Genomic DNA, 27,362 nt, shown 5'->3' with positions numbered 1-27,362 from the left:
TCTTGCCAAAGGCATTTCTGGGTCTAATGTGTATTTATTTAATATGTGTAACGATCGGTGAAGCACAGAGAGGATCTGATTACCAGTGATCTGCAGAACCACTGGGAATACAGATGTATACCAGATTATACGTGATCTGCAGTATCACTGATAATCCGATATACTAGCTAACCTCTGTTCACCTGAGTAGAGTGTAGTGTTTTGGTGTAACAGTAACACTTAGAGGACAGGGCCTCAGTACAGTAAGGCGTACTGTACAGATTCCTTCCGCAAACCTGAGCTCTCCAAGGCGGGAGGAGTCAGGCTGCCAGCGGGAAGGATATACTGAAAGTAACCCTCTGGCGGAAGGGTCACTTAACAGAACGAGGAACCGCCTCTAACAGTAAGGTCGGTTCTCGAGGTCGGACAAGCCAGGTCGTACACACACGGACAGATAAAGTACAAGATCAGGAGGCAAAGGCGGAGTCAAAGTACAGGCAGGGTTCAGCAACGGGGTATCAGAAATATCGGGGTACAAAATCAGGAGGCAGAAGCAGAGTCAAGGAACGAGCCGGGGTTCGGCAACAGAGTATCAGAAATATCGAGGTACAAGATCAGAGTTCAAAAGGGTAGTCAAGGCAGGCAAAAGTCATAACAAATAAATACAATCAAACTAGTACTTTAGCTATCAACAGAATCTAGCTAAGTGTAGGATTACAGCTCCAGCTGGTCCCGGCACACTTGCGGATCTGACTACGGATCTGGGTGGTCCCACATATGTGATCGCACGCCAGACAAAGAGCAAGTGAACAACCAGCAGTATATATACTCTAGGACCTTTCCAGGACCTCCCTAATTGCTGGTCCAATGAGAGCAGTGGAATTTGTCAGCTGACCCAGCTGGTCAGCCGACACCCTTCTAACTGCTATTTAAACTCTGCCTCTGTGCTCGCGCGCGTGTAAGTCTGAATCTTGGTGGACTATCAGTCCCAGCCACACCAGTACTGTCATGCAATGTATCTAGTGCGGGGGCCGCCTCTGATGCGGATTCCGCCGTTACCAATGCGGATTCCGCCGCTCTGCCTAAGCGGCATGCGGCGGTTTTTCCGCGTTGTGACGCGCTGCTGAACACGGAAACAGCCGCCTCATTGTGAGAGACGGCGGCTCTTCCGCGTTTCCTCACAGTACCCCCCCCCCGAGGAGTGGACTCCGGACAACTCCCACCAGGTTTCTCTGGATGTGAGGCATGAAATTCTCTCCTTAATTCGTCTGCATGCATGCGCGTCCCCGGTACCCATTGCCTCTCCTCAATGCCGTACCCTTTCCAGTGTACGAGATATTGTACTGAGTTTTGCACAACACGTGAATCTAAAATCTTTTCCACCTCATATTCAGGTTGGTCATCTACCAACACAGGGGGAGGAGGAGCGGAACCCACCTGGACCGCAGGTTTGAGTAGGGACACATGAAACGACCTTACGCCCCACATGCTGGCAGGAAGATCAATGGCGTAAGTCACGTTATTGATTCTTTTAGTCACTGGGAATGGACCCACAAACCTGGGACCCAGTTTGGTAGAAGGCTGCTTCAGGGTCAAGTGACGTGTGGACACCCAGACTAACTCCCCTGGCTGAAACTTCCATTCCACGGATCGTCTTTTGTCTGCTTGACCCTTCTGACTCTGGAACGCCTTCTGCAAATTCCCCTTAACAATTCCCCAATTGTCCCTAAGTGATCTCTGCCAATCCTCCAGTGCTGGAAATGGGGATGACACGACTGGAAAAGGGGAAAATTTGGGTGATCTCCCTGTCACAATCTGGAATGGAGAGAACCCAGATGAGGAATTCTTCAAATTATTTTGTGCAAATTCCGCGAAGGGCAAAAATTTTACCCAGTCAGTCTGTGCTTCCGCAACGTAACATCTTAGGAATTGTTCCAAAGACTGGTTGATACGTTCCGTCTGCCCATTAGTCTGTGGGTGGTAGCCTGACGAAAAAGACAACTTCATGCCCATTTGGCGGCAAAATGCCCTCCAGAAACCAGAGACAAATTGGACTCCCCTATCCGACACAATGTCTTCTGGAATGCCATGCAGCCGGAAGACGTGAATGATGAACAACTCGGCCAGTTCCTGAGCCGAGGGGAGTCCTTTCAGGGGCACAAAATGGGCCATCTTGCTAAAACGGTCGACTACCACCCAAATGACCGACATTCCTTCAGACCTGGGCAATTCTCCCACAAAATCCATGGACAAGTGGGTCCATGGCTCACTCGGGGTGGGCAAAGGCTGCAGCTTACCTACAGATGCCAGCCGGGAGGGTTTACTCTTGGCACAGACCGCACACTCCCTGACATACTCTTTGCAATCTGTTGCCAAAGAAGGCCACCAAGCACACCTGGCAATCAGATCCTGCGTTCTAGCAGCTCCAGGATGACCAGCATTCTTATGGGCGTGAAAGAGGTGCAGGATTTGTAGACGAAAGGGCAAAGGGATAAACATAACCCCTTCGGGTTTTCCCTCACGAACGTCCTGCTGAAATGGACCCAAAACCTCCGTCCAATCCTCCCAAGTCTCTGTTGCGGCTAACACTAGTTCCCGCGGGATGATAGACTCAGGAGCGGGTGGCTGTGCCGTTTCTGGTTCAAAACACCTGGAGAGGGCATCTGCCTTGACGTTTTTGCTGCCTGGGGTGTACGTGATTATAAACCTAAACCTTGTAAAAAACAAAGACCATCGGGCCTGACGGGGACTCAATCTCTTCGCCCCCTCGATGTATTCCAAGTTCTTATGGTCGGTGTAAACTGTGATCGTGTGTTCTGCCCCCTCTAACCAGTGGCGCCACTCCTCAAATGCCAACTTAATAGCCAGAAGTTCCCGGTTGCCTATATCATAATTTTTTTCTGCAGGTGAAAACCTGCGGGAAAAATAAGCACATGGGTGTAATCTGCCCTGCAACCCAGACCGTTGCGACAGCACCGCCCCCACCCCAACTTCAGAGGCATCAACCTCCACAATGAAGGGAAAGGACGTGTCAACATGCCTCAAAATTGGTGCTGAGCAAAATAATTTTTTCAATAAAGCAAATGCCGCCACGGCTTCAGGAGACCAGTGGTTGGTATCCGCCCCTTTTTTCGTGAGACTGGTAAGGGGGGCAACTAAAGTGGAGTATCCCTTAATGAACCTCCTGTAATAGTTCGCGAACCAAAAAAATCTCTGCAGGGCCTTCAACCCCACTGGCTGTGGCCACTCCAACACGGCTGTGACCTTGGCAGGATCCATTGAGAGGCCCGAGGTGGAAATTACGTATCCCAGAAACGTGACCGTGGTCACTTCAAATATACACTTTTCCACCTTCGCGTAGAGCCTATTCTGTCTTAATTTGTTTAGGACAAATTTTACGTGAACCCTGTGTTCGGAGAGGTTATTGGAATAAATTAGTATGTCATCGAGGTATACCAACACGAATCTACCCAAAACCTCCCGGAATACCTCATTAAATAATTCTTGGAAGACGGCTGGCGCATTGCACAACCCGAAGGGCATCACTAGGTACTCGTAATGCCCGTCGGGTGTGTTGAAGGCCATCTTCCACTCATCACCCTCTCTGATGCGGATTAGATTGTATGCCCCCCTCAGATCCAATTTAGAGAAGATCTTTGCGGCTGTGACTTGCGTAAATAAATCGTCTATCAAGGGTAACGGATAGCGATTTTTTATCATGATCTTATTGAGGCCCCGATAATCAATACAAGGTCGGAGACCCCCGTCTTTCTTTTTAACAAAAAAGAAACCGGCCCCAGCAGGCGACCGGGAGGGCCGGATGAACCCCTTGGCTAAGTTATCACGAATGTATTCCTGCATAGCCATCTTCTCTGGACCGGACAAGTTATACAGGTGACCCCTAGGAGGCATACAACCAGCACGGAGATCAATGGGGCAATCGAACGGGCGATGAGGGGGTAACTGATCAGCAGACTTAGGACAAAATACATCAGAGAACTCTGCATACTCTTCGGGAACCCCCTCCACAAGAATCTTGGTCCGACCCAATGTCACCTTCCCTAAACACCGTTGGTGACAATGATCGGACCATCTGGTTACCTGACCCGTAGCCCAGTCTATGTGCGGAGAATGGATTTGCAGCCACGGCATGCCTAAGATAATAGTGGAGGTAGACATGCGTAACACAAAAAATCGTAACTGTTCCCCATGCAGTACCCCTATGGCGACCTTCACCTCCGGGGTCTGTGACAGTGGGCGATCCCGTTGCAGAGGGGAATCGTCTACTGCCGTGACCTGAATGGGGGGACTCACTGGAGTGAGGGGAATACCCAACTCCTGAGCAAATTCAAGATCCATAAAATTAGCCGCTGAGCCAGAATCAACAAACGCTTCAGTGGCTACGGACTTATTCTCCCATGTGATAGTACAGGGGAGAAGCAATGTTTTCTCTTTAAGGGGTGAAAATTGTGTGCCTAGGGTGTCACCCCCCACTATTCCTAGGCAAACTCTTTTCCCGATTTGTTAGGGCAGTTTCGCACCCTATGCCCTGCTGCTGCACAATACAGGCACAGCTGTTCCGTCATTCTCCGCCGTCGCTCCACCTGGGTCAACTTCGAACGACCAATCTGCATTGGTTCGGGCGGAGGCAAGGCCGGAGAGGGTGAGACAGGCGGAGAAGGTGTTACTAGGGGTGTAGCGGATGGTGCCGCGTAAGATGTCACCCTGACGCGGTGACTACCCCTAACCTGCTTCTGATGGCGTAACCTACGATCAACTCGAATGGCCGATGATATGGCCTCATCGACTGTCTTGGGCTCGGATACAGTTAACATTAGATCAGAGACTTCCTCCGACAACCCAGACAGGAAGTAATCCATCAGAGCAAAGTTATCGAATCTAGCGGTGACTGACCACCTGCGGAACTCTGCCGCATAATCCTCGACCGAGCCTCTGCCTTGCCGCAAAAGTTTGAGCTTCCGCTCAGAGGACGCGGCAAGGTCAGGGTCGTCATAAATTATGGCCATGGCCTTAAAGAATTCCTCCACCGAGGTCAGGGCAATATTGGTAGAAGGCAGGTTGTATGCCCATGACTGGGAGTCACCAGCCAGCAAAGTTTTAATAAAGGTGACCCGTTAGGTCTCAGTAGTGTTGGGCGAACAGTGTTCGCCACTGTTCGGGTTCTGCAGAACATCACCCTGTTCGGGTGATGTTCGAGTTCGGCCGAACACCTGATGGTGTTCGGCCTTTTAAGTTCGGGTTCGGCCCGAACTATTGAATGGCCGCCGACAGGGCCGAACAGGGCCCCTGTTCGGCCGAACAGGGCCCTGTTCGCCCGAACATGCCGCAATACGGCCCCCCTATGGGGTCGCACGCATAAGGGGGGAGCATGCCCCGATCGCGGGGGGGGGTCAGAAATTCCCCCCACCCCCTCCGCTAGCGCTCCCCCCTCTGCCCGCTTCCCCATACAAAAGTTTAAGGAAAGTACCTGCGGTAGTGGATGGCCTGGCAGTGGCACTGTGGAGTGAGGAGGAGGAGTCCGGAGAGTGACGCGTTGAGGGAGGCCGGGCAGCGGGCGTGAGGTCATAGAAAGGGCGGAAGTACCACAAGGGTACTACCGCTGAACCGCCCGCTGCCCGGCCTCCCTCAACACGTCACTCTCCGGACTCCTCCTCCTCACTCCACAGTGCCACTGCCAGGCCATCCACTACCACAGGTACTTTCCTGAAACTTTTGTATGGGGAAGCGGGCAGAGGGGGGAGCGCTAGCGGAGGGGGTGGGGGGAATTTCCGACCCCCCCCGCGATCGGGGCATGCTCCCCCCTTATGCCTGCGACCCCATAGGGCCCCCAAAAGCGGGATGTTCGGGAAGTTCGGGGTTCGGCCCGAACATGCCGAACATCTCGGCCATGTTCGGCGAACTTTCCCGAACCCGAACATCCAGGTGTTCGCCCATCACTAGGTCTCAGTCCCCGAGGATCGGGGTCTCAATTCGAAATACGATAACACTCTACTCCTGAAATTCCGAAAGTCAGATTTGTGGCCGGAAAATTTATCAGGTACAGGCATGCGAATGTCGTCACTAGGAGGGGATCGCACTGAATCAACTGACGTCTGGAGGGTTCGCACTGAGCCTGATAGGGCATCGATTAAGGCTTTGTGCTGGCCCAGTGCTTGATGGATACTGTCCACCGAAGTGGCAAGCACAGTCAGAGGATCAGCGCGTGATTCCATCTGTTTTTTGGTCTGGCGTTCTGTAACGATCGGTGAAGCACAGAGAGGATCTGATTACCAGTGATCTGCAGAACCACTGGGAATACAGATGTATACCAGATTATACGTGATCTGCAGTATCACTGATAATCCGATATACTAGCTAACCTCTGTTCACCTGAGTAGAGTGTAGTGTTTTGGTGTAACAGTAACACTTAGAGGACAGGGCCTCAGTACAGTAAGGCGTACTGTACAGATTCCTTCCGCAAACCTGAGCTCTCCAAGGCGGGAGGAGTCAGGCTGCCAGCGGGAAGGATATACTGAAAGTAACCCTCTGGCGGAAGGGTCACTTAACAGAACGAGGAACCGCCTCTAACAGTAAGGTCGGTTCTCGAGGTCGGACAAGCCAGGTCGTACACACACGGACAGATAAAGTACAAGATCAGGAGGCAAAGGCGGAGTCAAAGTACAGGCAGGGTTCAGCAATGGGGTATCAGAAATATCGGGGTACAAAATCAGGAGGCAGAAGCAGAGTCAAGGAACGAGCCGGGGTTCGGCAACAGAGTATCAGAAATATCGAGGTACAAGATCAGAGTCCAAAAGGGTAGTCAAGGCAGGCAAAAGTCATAACAAATAAATACAATCAAACTAGTACTTTAGCTATCAACAGAATCTAGCTAAGTGTAGGATTACAGCTCCAGCTGGTCCCGGCACACTTGCGGATCTGACTACGGATCTGGGTGCACCCACATATGTGATCGCACGCCAGACAAATAGCAAGTGAACAACCAGCAGTATATATACTCTAGGACCTTTCCAGGACCTCCCTAATTGCTGGTCCAATGAGAGCAGTGGAATTTGTCAGCTGACCCAGCTGGTCAGCCGACACCCTTCTAACTGCTATTTAAACTCTGCCTCTGTGCTCGCGCGCGTGTAAGTCTGAATCTTGGTGGACTATCAGTCCCAGCCACACCAGTACTGTCATGCAATGTATCTAGTGCGGGGGCCGCCTCTGATGCGGATTCCGCCGTTACCAATGCGGATTCCGCCGCTCTGCCTAAGCGGCATGCGGCGGTTTTTCCGCGTTGTGACGCGCTGCTGAACGCGGAAACAGCCGCCTCATTGTGAGAGACGGCGGCTCTTCCGCGTTTCCTCACAACATGTTATTCAAGTCACAGAAAACCGCCTAACAGCTTTCAGTATGGCCAAGCTGAAATCCTAAATGTATCCTAGATTATCCTAAAGCTGAGCCTGAGGTTACTTAAAGTGATCCTTAAGCCAAGTAAAAAAAATGAAATTTACTCACCTGGGGCTTCCCTCAGCCCCCTGCAGCCGATCGGTGCCCTCGCAGCCCCGCTCTGACGCTCCAGGACCCGCCAGCAAACACTTCCGGTTTGGCCATCACCGGCCGACAGGCATGGGAACGCGAGTGATTCTTCGCGTTCCCAGCCTGTATATCGCCCCCTATGCTGCTATTGCAGCCAGGAGGGTAGCCCCAGGTGAGTAAATCTCATTTTTTTTACTTGGCTTAAGGATCACTTTAAAGGTAACCTAAACTGAAGGGATATGGATGTTTCTTTTTAAACAATACCAGTTGCGGGGAAGTCCTGCTGAGCTCTTTGGACACAGCAGTGGCTAAATCACACACCTGAAACAAGCATGCAGCTAATCCAGTCTGACTTCAGTCAGAGCACCTGATCTACACGCTTGTTGAGGGGCTGTGGCTAAAAGTATTAGAGACACAGGATCAGCAGGAGAGTCAGGCAACTGGTATTATTTTAAAAGGAAAAATGTATATCCTCAGTTTAGGTTCCCTTTAACTTTCCCTTACCCACCTTGGAATGTCCAAGTGAGTGTAGTAAAAGATCAGTGCATAATAGTAGTGCAGCAGATAATACATTGTAAGGGGAGGTTGTATTACAGTAAGTCATATTTCCCAAAGTTCCTTAGAAATGTTTCCATCAAAAATTGTTGAAAAAAAAAAAGTTGCGTAATATGTTTAAAACGGACCTCCAGTGTGAAATTGCACATTCCGTGGGTCCTTTTCTAATAGGAAGTTATAATTACCTGCTGTGTCTCTTCCCCTGAATCCCTCCCAGAGCCCCATATCTTCCAGCTTCCAGTGTGTAGCCTTGCCCCCTTGCTGATAAAATGCAATAGTGTTATCTTTACTCGAAATAGGGTCTGCAGTTCAATTCCTTTTTCTGAATTAGTGTCCAAAATTAACCGGTTTTGGGTTCTGGCCCCTAGAAAAAATCCAATTTTCATTTGGAGAGAAACATTCTGGACAAGGCAAATCAGCTCATGTGTATCGGAGCTTACACTCGCACCTTAGTCAGAACTCAGCACAGCTATGACTAAGGAGCAACTGTGACTGTCCTTTTACTTCCATATTTGTTAAATGTGAGTCATGGTAAAAAACAATGTTCTCCTGAGGGCACCTTCACACTGGCGTGGTGTGGTGAGGCATTTTACCACAGCTTATCGCTATGCCAATGAAAGTCTATGGGTGCTTTCATACAGCATGCAGTGCGGTGCCCCGGAAGTACCCTGTCTAACACGAGCGCAAGCCTATGTTGGCGCATGACTGTTGAGGGGACGTGTGGTGGACCGGAGGTCATGTAAGTCTATGACGCTGTTGTGGCGCACATGCGCGGAAGCGTATTTTTACAGTACGCTTCTGTGCACTTCTGTATTTCCGAAACAGGGAGTGAGCGTAAGTGAGTGTCACTTCCTGTTTGGCTGTCAGCCTTAAGCGGTAAGGCAAAAGGCCTGTTTTTGGCAAAAGGCCTTTTTTTGGCATTGTGGTGCGGTGTGGCCCTCCGATGCTGCCAATCCGCAGTGTGAAACCGGCATGAAGGCAAGGAGCCAGCTTATTCTTTCATGCTCAGCAATTATTGTGTGCCCAGTAATCACTAATTAGTGATTGTGTTATATTGTAGCTTTGGGTTAAAAAACTCAAAGTTGTGAAATAATAATTATAGAAGTCCAATCTCTTTAGTCCAGAGACAATATGCAATGATCTTTGTGGGATAACATATGCATGCATGCATTTTATAAGCTTCCAACCCATACATTCATTACTGTCATCTTCAGACAGGACTATTACTTATTCAATACATGTCAGTATATGTCATCATGAATGTTATGTGTTTTTCTTTAATGTAATCAGTTTTTCACTCCTTGACATAACTCATTTAAAGCCTCCCACAATCACAGGAAATTTTTCTTCTAGTTTTTTTGCTTATTCATTTTAACTGACAACATATGCAGCAAATACTCCACAAAAAAGGGGTATTAGCTGCAATTGAACTCCTGGCTGATAGAGATTAGAGTGTAAAACGGGGCATGCTATCTCCCCACCAGTCATTGCCTGGGGGTTTCTTCCCCCTTTGTTCAGTGCTGCTCACCTCCTCTATCAACCCAATGCAGTCATTGCCTCAGCTTCTTCTCCCTTTTGCCCAATGCTGCTCAACTCCTTTAGCTTCATGCTATATTTACTGCCTAGTCCTCCCTTCTCAATCTTTTCAGTGTCATTCTGTGCTTAAAGTAAGCCTGGAAGTGTTTTTTTTAAGATAGATACTTACCTTAGTAGGAGGAAGCTTCTGGATGATCCAGAGGCCTGCCCAATCCTAAACAACCCCTCTGCTGCCGGCCAGAACCCTCCTTATACTTGTGACTTTGCTCTATGCTTTAACCTCCCTGGCATTATGATTATTTCCAGATTTAGGGTCTAAAAGCCGTGCAAAATTTTCACAATCTTTTAGACCCTAAGAAAAACAGAAAAAAAACATACCACAGAGAGATCTGCAGCAGCTCCTGCATATAACTCACTCAGGCACAGGATTACCGCTCTGAGCTACAGATTTCCATCCCAAGCCTGTCCCGGGATTACTGTTTAGGAGGTTAAGCCACACACTCCTGCTATCCAACTACATTTACTGTTGCTCCCCTCCTCCTCTATCCACTGCTTGGCACTCTTTTTCCAATTCCTCTACACCTATAGCCCCACCCTAATTTTAAATCGTGGTATTTCTCTCCACCTTTCTCAAGAGCACCATACCTCCTTAAATCTTGCACTACAATCACTCTTCAGTCATCCTCTCTCTCTCTTTCTGATGCCATTGTGCCCCTCCAGTCTTAAATGACACTGAGATCCAAGTTTGCTCTTCATATCTTTTTCTAATGAACCATACTCTAAGCATTCCTCTTTCTCTACTCATTTCCTTCAGTCTCATGCTAGACCCATTACTCTCCTTTGCTGCATTACTGTTCTCCTCCAAACTATAGTGCCTGGTGCCCAGAAACCAAATATGGTTTCAGGAAACTCCCAGTAAAGTCTGCATGTGGTTTTTGGAAGTTGAAAAAGGAAACTGGAAAATAATGTACATTTGAGAATTATACAAAAGATACTGTTGCACGGAACAAGATATAGGTTAAAGTAGACCTGAACTCTTGCACAGGACAGAAGTAAAACACAGAGAAATGCACCCCTGTATGTATTAAGAGAGTTTAGCCTGTCCAATTCTCCCCCCCCCCCCCCATTTGTGTCTAATTACAAGTTGTAATTTGATCTCTTCCCTGTGCCACAGCAAATAAGGCAGATAAGCTCATGTGAAGGCACAGGATGTTAACAATATGTCTGCTTCCATGAAAGCAGGAAGTAGAAACATTGGAGATTTATTTTAGGATTTGTATCAGCTGTAACAAAGAAATGTTTTTCTTTAAAGGTTATTGTACTGTTGCCTATCTTTTAGAGCAGTGTAACGATCGGTGTCAGCACACAGAGAGAATCTGATTATTGGTGATCTGCAGTATCACCAAGAATACAGATATATACCTGAGTATTGATGATCTGCAGAATCAACAATAATACAGGGGTCCATCTAAAAATGGCGCAGGGAGAAAAATGGCGCACTGTTCTGCCGATAAATGTATCATAAAACGCTATTTACCGAAAATACATTAAAACGGTAAATAGCGTTTTATGCTACATTTATTTCAGCACGGTACGCCATTAAAGCAAGCAGGGGGCTGCGGGTCGCTAGTATAGGCAGCGGGGGTTGGGGGAGAGAGGCAGCGGACACTGAAGGGCATAGGCAGCGGACGAAGATGTGTTCAATATGCATACATTACCTTGTCCCGGGCCGCCGATCGCTCCTTCCCTCCGCTACTTCACTTCCTAGTTTGTTTGCTGTAGTCCTGCAGCCGGCCAATCACCATGCGGAGAATGAAACCGCATGGTGATTGGCCGGCTGCAGGACTACAGTAAACGAATGGAGGAAGTGAAGGAGCGGAGGGAAGGAGCGATCGGCGGCCCGGGACAAGGTAATGTATGCATATTGCACACATCTTCGTCCGCTGCCTATGCCCTCCAGTGTCCGCTGCCTCTCTCTTCCCCCCGACCCCTCTGTCCTCAGAAATTTTGAAGCTTTATAACGCTATTTAGCGTTATAAGTGTAAGGCACACTGCCTGCGCCATTTTTTAACACTTATAACGCTAAATAGCGTTATATAATGCAAGTCTATGGGGCGCCCTTCTTATTCATCTGGCGCTGTGCGCCATTTTTAACTGTCCCGTAATACAGATATAGTACTAACCTCTGGATACCTGTATATATCGTGAGTGTTTGGTGCAACAGTAATAACTTTGAGAAATCCACCTGATGAGCAGATGGTCCTTGGCAGTGTGGGCAACACTGCTATTTGAAAAGCACGAGAACCCTCCAGCAGCCCGAGATCTTCCAAGGGGTGGAGTCTCAGGCTGAAGTAGCAAGGGTCAGAGAGTGAGTGACACCTGAAGGTGGATGTCACTAACTGATCTGGAGACTATCTCCTAAAGAGGGGAGATAGCTCTCGAGGTCGGGCAAGCCGGGTCGGCAACACACAGACAAATAAAGTACAAAGACAGAAGGCTGGTTCGGTATCCAAGACAGGCAGGGATGGCAATAGGTGATCAGATATGCCTGGTACCGAATCAGCGAGCGGAGGGATAGTCAGGAAAGCAATAGGTCATAACAGATATCAAACAATTCCTAGTCTTGGGTGTGAGGTCCGTGGTCTCTACACCCTGGAACTAGTCTGAAGTATAACAGAATGATAACACAAGTTTCCTAGTCTTGGGTGTGAGGTCCGTGGTCTCTACACCCTGGAACTAGTCTGAAGTATAACAGAATGATAACACAAGTTCCCTAGCCTTGGGTGTGAGGTTCGTGGTCTCTACACCCTGGAACTAGTCTGAAGTATAACACAATAATAATACAGTAGTAATATGGCTCAGTGTGAATTCCCAGGTCCTCCTGGTTCAAACACACTGTTGGATCTGACTAAGGTCTGAGTGCTTCCACGTAGTGTTCGCAACGGCAGACAACTTGAGAGTGGCCAGCAGTAACTATATTTAGAGCAGCGCTCTCTGGCGCCACCCCTAAGTGATGGACCAATAGTCACTTGCTCTGAGGTCAGCTGACCAGCCTGGTCAGCTGATCCCCCCCTTGGCCGTCATAAAAGTTCTGCCTCTCAGCGCGCGCGTATTCCTGAATCTGTGTGAACTAACAGACCCAGCCACACCAGACGCATGCTGCTGCGTGCAACCCGCCGCGCTGGACGCGGAACCAGCTGCCTTGCTATCAGTACACGCGGCGGCTTTTCCGCATTCTCTCGCAGTACCAGACGCATGCTTCTGCGTGCAAACCGACGCACTAGACGTGGAATCAGCCGCCTTGCTGTCAGCTCACGCGGCGCCTTTTCCGCGTTCTCTCACAAGCAGAGAGGAAGTTCTGAATTCATGTCTGCTTTAACAACTTACAGCTGTTCTGCAGAATTGGAGGCTGATCAAGCCTTGAAAGTTGTTGCTTACAATAAGTATGGTGTCCCAACTTTTTCTAATTACTTACAACCTCTTTGATAGTGTATATTCCCTAAATAAGAACTGTACCGAAAATAATATTTTATGAAGAAGATATTTAAAAAAGAAACAGATTATGAGATACCACTCTACCCTTATCTTACACTTACCTGAAAAGCAATGGCGTAGTTTCAGAGCCATAGGCCCCAGTAAAAATTGTTACACTGCCCTCTCCCCCTTTACTCTGCACTGTATGTATAATAATGTATGTATGTATGTATAATAGTTGCATGATACATAACTCCAAAACTGCTTTTCCAAGGACAGCTACTGTGTGAGTCAGGTGTAAGCAGGGGAAAAGGAAGTGGAGTTCACTTTAAAGCAGGATTGTCACCATAAAAATCAAATTTCAACAGCAACTGGTCTGAGTGTATTATGTGATAAACATGCTAATCCTGCATTCAAAACTTTCAAAACTGTTTCTGCTGCTATGGTTTGAAGTTATCACATACTTTAGGAACACTGGCCCTTTAATTACCATTGCCAAACAGTTGAATGCTGGGGGATCTATTTATCTATAATATATTCCTCCTCTTCCCTTTATTTTCCCCTCCTTCTAATGACATAAGACAGTGCACTTCCTAATATAGACCTCAGTGGGAGTGTCTGAATACTCTGGGAGGAGGGAGGGTAATGAATACACAATTAGCAAGAGGAGAAAAAAAGAGTGAGAGGGGAAATTATGTCAGGATTAGCTTCATTCAGAGGTAACCAAGATGGAAACTGTTTAGAATAGGATTCTCTGCTTTTCCTTTATAAAATTCACAGGAATCATAACATGGACAGTGCAATACATCTGCTATGTAAGTAGAACTAGTATTTATCTACTTATATACAGTATGTGTTTTTTTTATTACTAGGTTAGCATGGGTGTGACTTGGTCTTTAAGCTGGCAGTACATACAGTATAGGGCAGAGTCATCACCAAGAATAATACATGGCCGGTGAGATAATAACAATTTCAGTTCCAGGCAAAGTATTGTACCATTCAACTTGGACTTGGGACACTCTAAATAATCAGGAAGTATATTTGATTGGTCCAGTTCCAAATCCCATTCAGTTTGTACAAAATTTTCATGCTAGCTGGAAACATTAGCACCTCATCATCCATATTTAATAATCAGACATGCGAAATGTGCCTGACATTGCAGAGAAGGCAAGATGTGCATTTCTCCCTGACCTCAGTAATTCTGTTATAGTCTGTGGAAGCTCCTCTCTGTTCTGGTCTGTGATTTCATGTTTTAAGAAACTGCACGATAAAGGGAGCGTTTACTGTTCTAAAAATGATTATTTCATAAAGGACCAATCTGTGTATTGCATTAAGAATAAATGCATAAAGAAACCTGAAACGAAAATAAACTTAAGATATAATGAATTGGATTTGTAGTACAGCTAATAAATATAACATTAGTAGCAAAGAAAAGAGTCTCATAGTGTTTGCCAGAATAGGAAAAGTTAAAAAAAAAATTAAGTTGTTCTCTATGCAAGAGTTTCTTCTGAGTTCTTCGACCCAACCTGAGTCGAATGCAGTCCTGTTTTCTGAAGCACTTAAACAGCAAAGAAGCAGTGAGAGACAGCTTAAGATAAGGTTTTACTGCAGGAAAGTTCAAAAGGTCATCACTTTTGCTTTGTTGTATAGTTTAAAAGACAGTGCGCTTTTAAAGCTGCAACTGTGACAGAATGATGTAATGTTATTAAAAAAAAAAGCTATATAACTGAAAATAAAAAATATGAGGCTCTTTTCTTTGCTATTAATGTTCTATTACTTATCCCTACTACACATACAATTTATTATATGATAAGTTCTTTATGCGCTGGCTGCAGGTTTGCTGTATTTGTGAGCATGGGATTTGTATAGATAACTTAAGAAATTCACAGTGATAAAGCAAAATAGCTGACACTTTGTTCTGCATGTTCTTTACTTTTGCAGGTGTGTACACCCTGGATAATATATGATTCACAACAGACGCCACCAAAACCCTTCCGATATCTTCCAGAACTCCAAATCCTGATTTATGTTACAGTGATTAATGAATTGACCATCTATAAATCTATTTCACATCTACTCCTGTCAAAACAATAATAGACACAATCCATCAGGTCAGAACTTTCCCAGCCAGGGTATGTCTTGCTTTGGTCACAGGATGTACATGTACCGCTGTACATCCTACAGATTTTTTGCTAATGATGGGGTTCCATTTGCAGCTGATTATTTTGGGACAAAATTTCGTTTGAGATTGAAAATGTATCCTCCTGCATATCCAAGAATGCACTTTGTTTAAAAAAAAATACTGCTCACTATATCCACACTGTATCCCCTCTAATATCACATAGGCTGTTTCAATGATACCCTGGCAGAAAACAAAGTACCTTTGTGCCTAATGCTCCAGTGGAGGCAATCAACTGCAGCAGGGTAGTTACAGTGACTAGATTTCCTCTGCTGTCCAGCCACTACATTATACAGAGTCAGGAAATGACTGGCCACGCTCTGTTCTGTAGGCAGCTCTGCATGCTTCCTAATCAATGGTGATGAATCACACACAAATACGAACAAGCAGGCAATACACACACACTGCAAGTAGTTGTACCACCTTTCTGTGGAACAGTATTATCCTTCCTATACTCTTCTTATTGATAACATGGAGAGATGGTCAGAAATGCTGATTTTCGATTCCGCAGAAATTCTGATTTCTGCCAATTACCAATTCTGCGCATTTCTGATTTTCATTTTCCGATTTCCGAGTTCCGATAGTGTTTGTTTGGTATTTTTTTTTTTGCATTCACTGTTTGGCCAAATCCTTCTGTGTTGACTGTGCATTCTCTGATTGGTCCAATGTTTCTGAATTACCGAGTTGTTGTAATGCAGCCTTTCCTCAGAAATCCGATTTCCGAGTTCTGTTTCCTAACTTCTGAGTTCCGATCAGAAATGCAGAAATTCCAAATCCGTGAAAATCCAAATGAGCATCCCTAGAACATGTCACATTTAAACACCCAACTTAGTAGGTGGCAACCATAATTGCAAGTCCTCCAGCAAAGTAGGGAGAGGAGGACAGTTTTTAGATTTAGGTCGCGTTATCCCACATCACTCTCCTGTGTCTGCAGCTCAGTCCTGGATGCGGGGTAACACCGTCACCAGGAACTGTAATAGCCACAAGGGTGAAATTGTGAACAATTAATGGAAATTAAGAATGTGTTGCAGTTGGGCAAAACCTGTGGCAGGTATAAATAATCTGCGTTTCCGGGTATTTCACTGTATGCTAAAAAATAAGAGAACCCAGGGGTGTAGCAATAGCCATAGCAGCCGCTATGGGGCCCTGGAGCAGAGGTGGCCCAGGCAGTACTTGATATATTCACTATTAACTTTCTTGTGTTCCTCCACCTATTGACTTTGTTTCAGGGCCCACTGACTATATGCAGTGTAGATTGCATGAGAATCTCAACTGCCCGATTAACTCCTACCCATAGAGTAAGGGCAGGTGGCCCCATGAAAGTTTTGCTATGGGGCCCCACGATCTCTAGCTATGCCACTGAGATAACCTATAACATGAATAAGCCTATAACATAAATAAACCAATCCTAAATTGCCTCTGATCCATAATGCATTCAGAACACATTATGGGCTTGATTCACTAAGACAAATAGCATGCCTTATCCAAGTTAACACGCCTTATCAGAGATAACACGAATTATCAAAGTTAACATGCCTTAACAATGTTCACACGCCTTATCAGAGTAGCATAGAGAGCGCTACGAACCCGCAGGGGGCTCAGGGCAAGACCATCATCATTGCCAATTAGCAGGCATAAGTCTATAGCGCTACTCTGATAAGGCGTGATAACTTTGATAAGGCATGTTATCTTAGATAAAACATGTTAACTCGGATAAGGCATGCTATTTGTCTTAGTGAATGAAGCCCTATGATTTTACACCAGTGAAGATATGTAAGAACTAACTGGCTGTTTATACCATTCCCCCAACCAGTTGTCTGCAATCTGAATAACAAGTCTGTGTGATCTGCTCTTTGTACATCAAATCTGAGAGACCATGGAAGAAATGGACTTCAGAGAGGCAATTAGATCCGATGTGCAGCAATCAGACCGGATGTGCAGATGACAGGTAGCACCACAGCAGTGCATGGAGTGTACAGATTGCTGATACGCAGCAGCTAGGCAGCTCTAATATCTTCTTGGGGCAAAATCACTTATTCATTATAACTGAACTATTTCTTATCAATAGTCAGATGATATCATGTGACCCATATAGAGTGCATTAACATATTTATATATGTTGCAGTGGATTATTGTACCATGTTAGTCATCAGTAAAAGCAGTAGGCTTTGAATTAGTATGATGCCATTTATTAGCTAACTTAAAAAGAAAAGATTTTTTTTGTAGTCTACAGGAATGGAGTCTGAAGAAGGCTTATTGGCAGAAAGCTTACTCGTTTCTCGTTAGCACATAAATGGTATCATCCTCATTCAAAACATCCTGCTTTAACATATTTATGTAATAGATACACTTATACTGTAAGCTCTAACTTCACTAATAACAATTCAGCTACTATAACCTGCAGTAACTGGCATGACTTGTGTCAATGGATATTGCACTGAGAACTCAAGATAAACAGGCTGCAACTAGCCTGATTATTTTCTACTTTAAAAATTACATTTTCCCTTGTGTCTACTTTTTACAGAATAGTCTTTCAGCTCAATAATTATCATAAAATTACGTGAATAGTACTTCCTTACATATAAAAGGTCTTTAAAAAAAAGCATACACTCACTTTAAAAAATAAAATAAAAAATAAGGCAATGCCAAAAGCAGTAATGCACAAGGAACAGCAGAGTAGCAGATTGAACCTTTTATTACCTTAGAGCAGTTAGACTGATAGAAAATGATTGCTGATTTCTAATACAGTAGATTACTGAATTTTGTGCATTGCGCTTTGCCGTGTTAAATTGGGACAGCATTATGGTTCTGTTGAAGAAGACCACCTGGTACAGCTGATATGGCTACTCATAAAACAATAGAAGGGAACGTCAAATATGTTGTTTTTAATTGTGACAATTTACATCTTCCCAACATTTAGTTCATCATATTTCTGCCTTTGTAGACCAATCTTAATACAGTGTTTATTCTGTTATTATGAAAAGCGAATAGAGCAAAAAGGGCGCCTGACATTTAATGTGAATTACGGTTATAGCAGTGCTCAGAAGGAAATTTGGGCAAAAGGCAGAGCTCAAATTAGGAAAAATACAGTGTAATTCAGCCGACAGCAATTGCAGGCAGCCAAATTGCATTTTACCCCTGAGTGAGTCCATGGCGGCCTGGAGGGGACATAGAAATCAACACCGCTGGGATATTTGCTGTAGCAAAGTGAGACATTTTTCGGCTTCACCCTGTGCCAGAGTTTCCTGGCACCATTGTTGCATGTATGCATAAAAAGATAGGTCTGATAAGTTTACATAAAGTGCTGAAAACATCTTGCTTTTAAAAATAATTTATCCCCGGCTGACATTACTGAGTTTTCTGGAAGCCACTTCAACACTTGTACTGCTGGTCATGTGACTTATCAACATGGTTATTATAGCAGAGCAGTTCCACACAAGCTCCCTTTCAGGGTGGCCAACCTTCAGTTAACCTCCAATAAAGCAGAACTAAATGTCTTCCTACTTTCTTATCAGTAGTCAGATGATATCATGTGACCCAGTTCAGCCAATCAATAGTGGGCAGCTACAGAGGGAGCATTAAAGCATGGAGAGGGCAAACACAAATATAAGATAAATCACATGACTGCAACTGCAGCCTATGGCCCTAGTAAAACATAACTGTCAATGGCTCTATTAAAACATAAGGAGCAAGAGGCAAGGGGGGTGGGGGATAGGTGTTTGAATAAATGTAAAGTGGTGTGAGGTTAGCGGGGAATACTCTAATTATACTGTAGTTCTGTGCCCTGTCCCAACTATATATTGTATATTCTTCTTCCAACAGACCACTAGTAATTTAACAGTGAAAAATAAATGCAGGTTCCCTATAAAAGCTGGTTACGGGTTCCATACATCCCCGCCCAAGAGGTTAATTTAGCACCTATGTCACACTATGGGTCAGTGTACACCATTGTTTTTGGCTACTTGTTCCAACCCCTACACATAAACATTAAATATACATCTTATCATCTCTAACAACAACCCAACATGTTTTGCCTCTAAAAGGCTTAGTCAGGGATACAACATTTAAAATAAATGCTTTTTTTGTGCTGTTCTTGATAAATCTGTCCTATGACCAGCAGTACACTTTGTCAGTTGTTATAATAAGTACAGGACTGAAGACGCACGTGATTGGCTAGCTGCATGGCACTAGCAAAAACTGAAGAGGAAGTGCAGGAGGACCTGTATCACCATTGGAAGTAGGTAATATATCACCCTGCACTACGCTGCTGCTTTGCATTAGGACTGGACCCCCCTAGCTCCTGGCTCACCCCTTTCTCCACTATGATGGAGGTTGGGGGGGGGGGGCAGCCAACAAATCTCTATGGGAGATGTATGCCCAATGTAGCTATGCCCCCAATTCCAAGCTGCATGCAATTTGCATAAAGTTTTCATGCAACCCAGAATTATTTATTTTCCATTGACCATCCCAACTTACACATACGTGAGCTGTAAATTCATATTTTTGCAAGGCAAGTGCTCCCATACTAGCTGAATATTTTATCACTGTAAGAAGAGGAAGGATATAATTTATGTTCAAGAGATTTCATTCCTCATCATCACAACATACTTGAAGCAGTTTTTGTTGTGATGACATGCTACATACATATATAGGAAATCCATGATCATTTTTCAGATATCATTTAGGTCTAGTAGTGAACCTTTTTAGTTAATTGAAAAGCCATATGATTGATACCTGTTTTTGTTTAGCTTTGTTATTGACCATAAATGAACAATGTGGGCAGCTTAAAGCATATTACTGAACTTGTGTTAGGTATGCTTCTATCTGTGTTACTATTCATTTTCAATCTATCTTCTTTTCTTCTGCTTAGAAGTACAATTATCTAACTTTCTATCTAATTCAAATAACATTGTACAACATATCTAATCACTTGTTCCCCGTTAGGAATGAAACTCAATTACGGTAGTTGTTGTAGTACTAGTTACTAATATTTGTAGACACTCATTCTTGCAGAATGGTAGATAGCAGATTTATTATTAGTGTGTAACCACTACATTTTGGTTTATGTAGCAGTTTTGTAGATTTGTATTCATACAGACTGAAATGTGTCTTCTGTTTCAGTTAGAACTGCTAATTAGAGGGCTTGACACTCATACATTGCAGGGCAATGTAATTTCATAATGTCAGATATGAACATGGCAGACCTGGGATACTTAGAGAAATATGCCCTTTGTCCATTTGGAATGTTTGCTACCAAGTTTAACCATTGTAAGACTTATAAACTAATAAATTGGTTTGTATGCACCCTACAACAGCTTTATCCATTACCAACTATGATAATGTTTAGCCAGGTGTTTTGCTTTTTCTTTGCCATACAGAAATCATTAAATGGAAATTCCACTTTAAATATACAATTATTAAACATGCAGCCATTTAATTGTATGTTTTGTAAGATCCAATAAAGTATACCTTTTGGTAAAAGAGCTGTGCTGGATCATTTTGGACTGATGCTGCAGAACTATATTGTCATTTGATGTTTTTAGAAAGGATCTTTTTAAGTTCAGTTGCAGCCAGCTACTATTTTCCAAAACTAACAGTAAGTACAAGTTTAATTTCCTTGGAACCATGGCAACAGTACAGTATATTAGAAAATCATGGCCACTACAAACTTAAATGGAAAAGTAGTTTTTAAATCAAGTGACAGTAAATTGATAAGATAAACAATTGTATCTATAGTCCTAACTCTAAATGAGACTTTCCTGGAATCTCATAGCTTTAGTTTTACTTTACAGGTTACACATCTAGCTTTATCTGTTGTTTTTTTTATGTTTGTTCAGCACCCATACACATAAATCTTGAACTACTGAGCTTATTGTCTGTTCTGTGCTCTCAGAAGTGTTTTTTTTTTTTTTCAAAGACACACATGAGTTTTATGACCTCTATATAGTTATAAACAAGCATTTCCCTGCAGTCTGACTTCTGACTTTAGAGAATCTGTCATTTACAGCCCTGCATTCTTAACCCTTACAGTAAAAAAAGGAACACGGGCCACTACTAAGTATAATTGGGACTGTAGATACACATGTTTATCTTATCAAGTTAAACATCACTTAGGGGTCCCTTTAGTAGCGTTAAATTGCACATTAATTTATGTGGCGCTAAGAAACGCATTTTCATATTTTAATAAAAGTGTAGTTGTCCTTTAACTTTATTTTGAGCCATGCAGAATTTGCATTACTAATGAAAAGGAGGTACTACAATTAGAAAGCAGATGTCCCTGTCTTGCTGAACACAGTACATACGGTACATAAGAGCATTGTCACTTTTTAGATCTGACTTCTCCTGTTATCCTAACGACACCCATGCTGCAGCAAACAATTCATCGTATGACTTGTTTGAGGCTTAAAGCTATGGTTCTGTTTAACATGCATGTTAAACCTCATCTACACGGTACAATTTTCCATCAGATAGATGGATCTATTAGATAGATCTAATAAGAAATTGCATTGTGTGTAGACGTCCAAATTGTTTCAGATCAATTCTGGGATATATTTTGCTTTGATAAGTGCCCAAAATCAAATTTCAAAATCTAACACAATCTTATTGGACTGGTTAGAAATTATCTAATAGATCCGATCTGATGGAAAATTGTACCGTGTAGATGAGGCTTTATACTGGGCATACACGGCTCGATTTTGCCGCTTGATTCTCCCACTCGATCGTTTCGCCACTCGGTTCAGCAGTCAATTCTTTTATCTTCCACTTGTTTTTCTTATCTTTCTTCATTATCTTATCTTCAATCTGGAATCGAGCACGAAATGATCGGGCGGGAGATCGGAAATGATCTATCAATCCATCTTACCTACTACACGATCGCGTCACGCCGATGGGCTGCCTAATGCCGATCGGCGTAAAGTCCTGGGGCTGCAGTTTGCAGGAGATCAGGCTCCTGCTTAGAAGGCGGAGCGAAGCTCCACCTTCAGTCTCCGGCAATCATCGCCGAGATTGTTAGATGGCGAAACTGCCATCTAATTAACCTGTACAGCGCTGTGATCTACTGTGTACAGCGCTGTGATCTACAGCAGCGCTGTACTAGAGACAGCCGTGTTACACGGCTATCCCCTCTGTGTGCTCAGGGCTTCACGCTATGACAGCTGATCATGGGGATTGGCTGACGGGGGGGGGGGGAGGGAGGGAGGGAGGGAGAGGGATTAATAAAATAAATACACACATTTTATAAAAAATAAAGCACATACATATGTATTACAAAATAAACAAACATCTGGGGGGCGATCAGACCCCACCAACAGAGAGCTCTGTTGGTGGGGAGAAAAAGGGGGGGGATTACTTGTGTGCTGTGTTGTGCAGCCCTGCAGCTTGGCCTTAAAACTGCAATGGCCTATTTCACAAAACATGGCCTGGTCTTTGGGGGTAAAGCCTGTGGTCCTGAAGTGGTTAATGGCTCAACATCGAGCCGTGTATTCCCAGCTTTAGACAGGGTACTGATACAGCAGACAGATTTTGGGATTCTTCTAATTGCAGAGCCTTTCTAGCTACTGGGCTCAGTTATTCAAGCCCCATTGTTTTTTTTTTTTTTTTTACAATGGCTTTAAAAAATATATATTCTCTTTGTCAGAATAGAAATATTGTATATGCATGTATAATAGGAGTACAGATCTCATTCCAATTTGACCTGAAAAATAATAAATTATAAACTACTAAGTGAATGCTGTAGGGTAAGTGCAACCCAATATATTGACGTCATAATCAATAGTCAATGTAAGTTAACTTTGTTTAGTTCCATGTACAACTCAACAAGTAGTAAGGTAGTATTTTCATATTTTTAAGTTTACCTCTTCCACTTTGGTCTATAGATTGCCATGATGGTGAAAATTTTATGTTGAATAGAAGTGCATGAAAATGTCAGTTAAACCAAACTAGTCTGTAATTAAAAGTGTCTCAACTCACATAATTTTTTTAAGTGCAGTAGGCCTCTTTCATACAGGAGGCTAAACTGTACAACCTCCTGGCTGTTGCTCACGTGCTCCTTGACAATGCCGATGACAATGCAGCTGAACATGTCATCGTTGCCAGCATGTTACCCGGCAGCAAAAAAATGACATGCTGTGGCCAAGCTCAGATGTGACTTCATGGGGGCCTCCTCAACACTGTCCATGCCGAGCACTAGAAAGCACTTGACATGTGCAAGGGACTAAGGGAGCATCTAGCAGCCTTGAAAGAGGCCTAAGAAAGCTATGAAGATTGCCATATTTACTGCTTTCTAAAGAATGCCAGTTTTCTGCCACTATGGTAAACACTCTGGCTTTCATTCCTTCTGAATCTCTAAGCTGGAGAAAGTATATGAATCAAATGTTTTGAGTTTACTGGTCTACATGCTTGGTGCAGGGAAGTGCCTCACAAGCCTTTAGGTACATAGGTCAGTATTACAGCCTGGAAACTGGTATTTTTAAGGCAGTCAAGATGGCAGCTACCATTATTCTTTAACACAGAGTGCACTAGAAGGGTAGTATTTGCACCCAATGTCCCCTGAGGAGCCTTAGAACCACTAGATATAAGCATGGACTGTCTGGACACAACAACCTGGGGTCTATAGAATAGTAAAGCAGCTGGAGTTTGCATTCATCCCGGCTTGAAAAATGGCTCCTACAATGTTCCCACTATTTGTATATCCCCAGCCTCTTTCCTTACATACACAGTGTTCCTCAGCACTCCCTTTTCCTGTGCAGAAGGGCATCATTACATGTGCTAAAATCAGTAATGCAAGTATATTGCTCAGAGCTCAATTTGAGACATTTTAACCACAATTAAGTATAAGTAACACTTTAATAATAAAAAGGTCTATGCAGGTACCATATGGCACCTGCTATGCTAGTTAGATAATCTTTTATTACTGTCATGTTAAATGTAGCTACTACTCAAATAAAAAATGAAAGTAGCACCAGTGTTGTGATTTGATAAACTGGTATTAGACAAAAACCACCATAACTTTCTTTTTTGTATTGTTATTTTCTATTCTAAAATGTTTGAATGATATGCACCTCTTGCCTTTGTCATACTTTGCAACAAATTTTTGTTTCAAATAAAAATCATTCTAAATGTTGTGTGTGATGTATGATTTTATTCACCATGGTTTGCCGTCCGGAACATAGTTATCACATACAGTACTATGCAGTTTGTCAGTATATCACGCAGAGCTTCGCTTGTAGCTGTAGTGCTGCAGTGTTGGCTGCAAACAGTTTATCTCTCACAGAAGGGAGGAAGTTGCCAGGGTCATGTGATCTGTACACACACGTTATTTCCTGGCAATTTCATGTAGAAGATAATGGCCTCAATTCACTAAGCAGTTTAGACTGGTCTACAGATGGTTTTTAGTCTACTGATGGTTTGGTGTAATGTTTTAGACCTGTTTTTAGACCTGGTCTAACATTCAGCAATAACACAATTCACAAAGGCAAACAAGGAGTAACCACGCCCACTTTTTCGGACATAGATTAAACCAGCTGATTTCTGTAGGTAAAGTAATTCTGTGAGGTATTTTAGATGTGAGGATGAAACCTTTTGATTTAACTATGCAGAAGTTTCATTGTATCCAGAGGAGAGCTCATCAGAGGAGAAGGATGTCAGTCATAGCTACTCGTTTGTGAATTGCATCTTTTGATCATTTCCCCTGCTTTACCAACCTAATTACCAAATGTTTTAGACCAGGTCTAAAAACAGGTCTAAAACATTTGGTGATAGTGAATTCCCCTTTGATGCAACTGCCCAAACCATCAGTAGACTAAAAACCATCAGTAGACTAGTCTAAACTGCTCAGTAAACTGAGGCATGTGACAGGGAAATTGGACAGATGTCTCTTCGATGTAACTGCACAATCATACAGTATACATTTAAAAATGAGGGGGTTGAACTAGGCTTCCAGAAAAACACATGATAAATGCATTAAAATCTACATTAAGGGTATTTTCACACATAGATTTTATGTTTAGGGTCATTGTCCTGCTGGAAGGTGAACTTCCGCCCCAGTTTCAAGTCTTTTGCAGACTCCAAGAGGTTTTCTTCCAAGATTGCCCTGTATTTGGCTCCATCCATCTTCCTATCAACTTTGACTAGCTTCCCTGTCCCAGCTGAAGAGAAGCAACCCCAGAGCATGATGCTGCCACCACCATATTTGACAGTGGGGATGGTGTGTTCAGAGTGATGTGCAGTGTTAGTTTTCTGCCACACATAGCATTTTGGATTTTGGCCAAAAAGTTCAGTTTTGATCTAATCCGACCAGAGCACCTTCTTCCACATGTTTGCTGTGTCCACCACATGGCTTGTGGCAAACTGCAAATGGGACTTCTTATGCTTTTCTGTTAACAATGGCTTTCTTCTTGCCACTCTTCCATAAGAGCCAACTTTGTGCAGTGCACGACTAATAGTTGTCCTATGGACAGAGTCTCCCACCTGAGCCGTAGATCTCTGCAGCTCGTCCAGAGTCACCATGGGCCTCTTGAATGCATTTCTGATTAGTGCTCTCCATGTTCAGCCTGTGAGTTTAGGTGGATGGCCTTGTCTTGGTAGGTTTACAGTTGTGAAATACTTCTTCAATTTCTGAATGATCGCTTAAACAGTGCTCCGTAGGATATTCAAGGCTTTGGAAATCTTTTTGTAGCCTAAGCCTGCTTTAAATTTCTCAAAAACTTTATCCCTGACCTGTCTGGTGTGTTCTTTGGACTTCATGGTGTTGTTGCTCCCAATATTCTATTAGACAACCTCTGAAGCCGTCACAGAGCAGCTGAATTTGTACTGACATTAGATTACACACAGGTGCACTCTATTTGGTCATTAGCACTCATCAGGCAATCTCTATGGGCAACTGACTGCACTCAGACCAAAGGGGGCTGAATAATTACGCACACCCCACTTTGCAGTTATTGATTTGTAAACAATGTTTGCAATCATGTAAAATTTTCCTTCCACTTCTCACGTGTACACCACTTTGTATTGGTTGTTCACGTGAAATTCCAATAAAATTGGTTCATGTTTGTGGCAGTAATGTGACAAAATGTGGAAACCGTCAAGGGGGCTGAATACTTTTGCAAGCCACTGTGTATACATCCATCACTCTACAACCTTTGATAGCTTTAAAGGGACACTGTAGGGGAGTCAGGGGGAAATGAGTTGAAGTTACCCGGGGCTTCTAATGGTCCCCCACAGACATCCTGTACCCGCGCAGCCACTCACCGAGGCTCTGGCCCCGACTCCGGTCCACTTCTGGAATTTCAGACTTTAAAGTCTGAAAACCACTGCGCCTGCGTAGTCCTCACTCCCGCTGATGGCACCAGGAGCGTACTGCACATGCCCAGTATGGTCTGTGCCTGCGCCATGTGCTCCTGGTGACATCAGGGGAAGTGAGGACACGGCAATGCAGGTGCAGTGGTTTTCAGACTTTAAAGTCTTAAATTCCAGAAGTGAACCGGAGGCGGGGCCGGAGCATCGGTGAGTGGCTGCGTGGGCACAGGATGTCTGTGGGGGACCATTAGAAGCCCCGGGTAACTTCAACTCATTTTTCCCGACCCCCCTACAGTATCCCTCTAAATGTACCCTCAAAACTCACTTTTTCCATCAAGCATACACTCTACCTTAGGCCAGTTCGCCTATGTCATCTGGCCAAGTTATACTTCTACTAGATAACCTAAACCACACTGCCTTTAGGTATCGATACTACCTCACCTCTTGTTACCCCATTCCTTTAGATTGTAAGCTTGCAAGGACAGGGCTCTTTCACCCCTTTGTCTCTTGTAATTTGCTACACATTTTATTCATATTAATTTTGTCACTGTAATTACCAATTCTCTATTTTGTACCAACTCTGTATTTTGTATAGTGTATTGGTGTATACCATTGTCTGTATTATTTTGTACCCCATATTTGTTTCTTACTTTGCACAGCGCCATGGAAAATGTTGGCGCTTTATAGATCAATAATAATAATAATGTGCAAAAGTGGTTAGTTTTATCCTCCCAGAATGAGAAACAAAAGAACTTTTGGATATTATACATAAGTGAAAGGCTTTTATTTCCCTAATGCAAAAAAT

At 43.9% G+C, this 27,362-nt stretch overlaps 1 protein-coding gene across 3 annotated transcripts in view; it reads left to right on the top strand.

Annotated features, from left to right (window-relative positions):
- Positions 1 to 22,411, top strand: part of OSTN (osteocrin) — a 98,050-nt gene extending 75,639 nt beyond the window's left edge. For all 3 annotated transcript variants that reach the window (XM_068281192.1, XM_068281193.1, XM_068281190.1), the window contains exon 5: positions 15,025 to 22,411. The gene's annotated coding sequence lies outside the window, so the exon portion shown is untranslated. The remainder of the gene's footprint in view (positions 1 to 15,024) is intronic.
- Positions 22,412 to 27,362: the final 4,951 nt, after the last annotated feature.

This window comes from Hyperolius riggenbachi, chromosome 4, assembly GCF_040937935.1.
Source record: "Hyperolius riggenbachi isolate aHypRig1 chromosome 4, aHypRig1.pri, whole genome shotgun sequence".
Taxonomy (NCBI): domain Eukaryota; kingdom Metazoa; phylum Chordata; class Amphibia; order Anura; family Hyperoliidae; genus Hyperolius; species Hyperolius riggenbachi.
The sequence above is the reverse complement of the archived record's forward strand: the minus strand, read 5'-3'. Positions and strand labels throughout refer to the sequence as shown.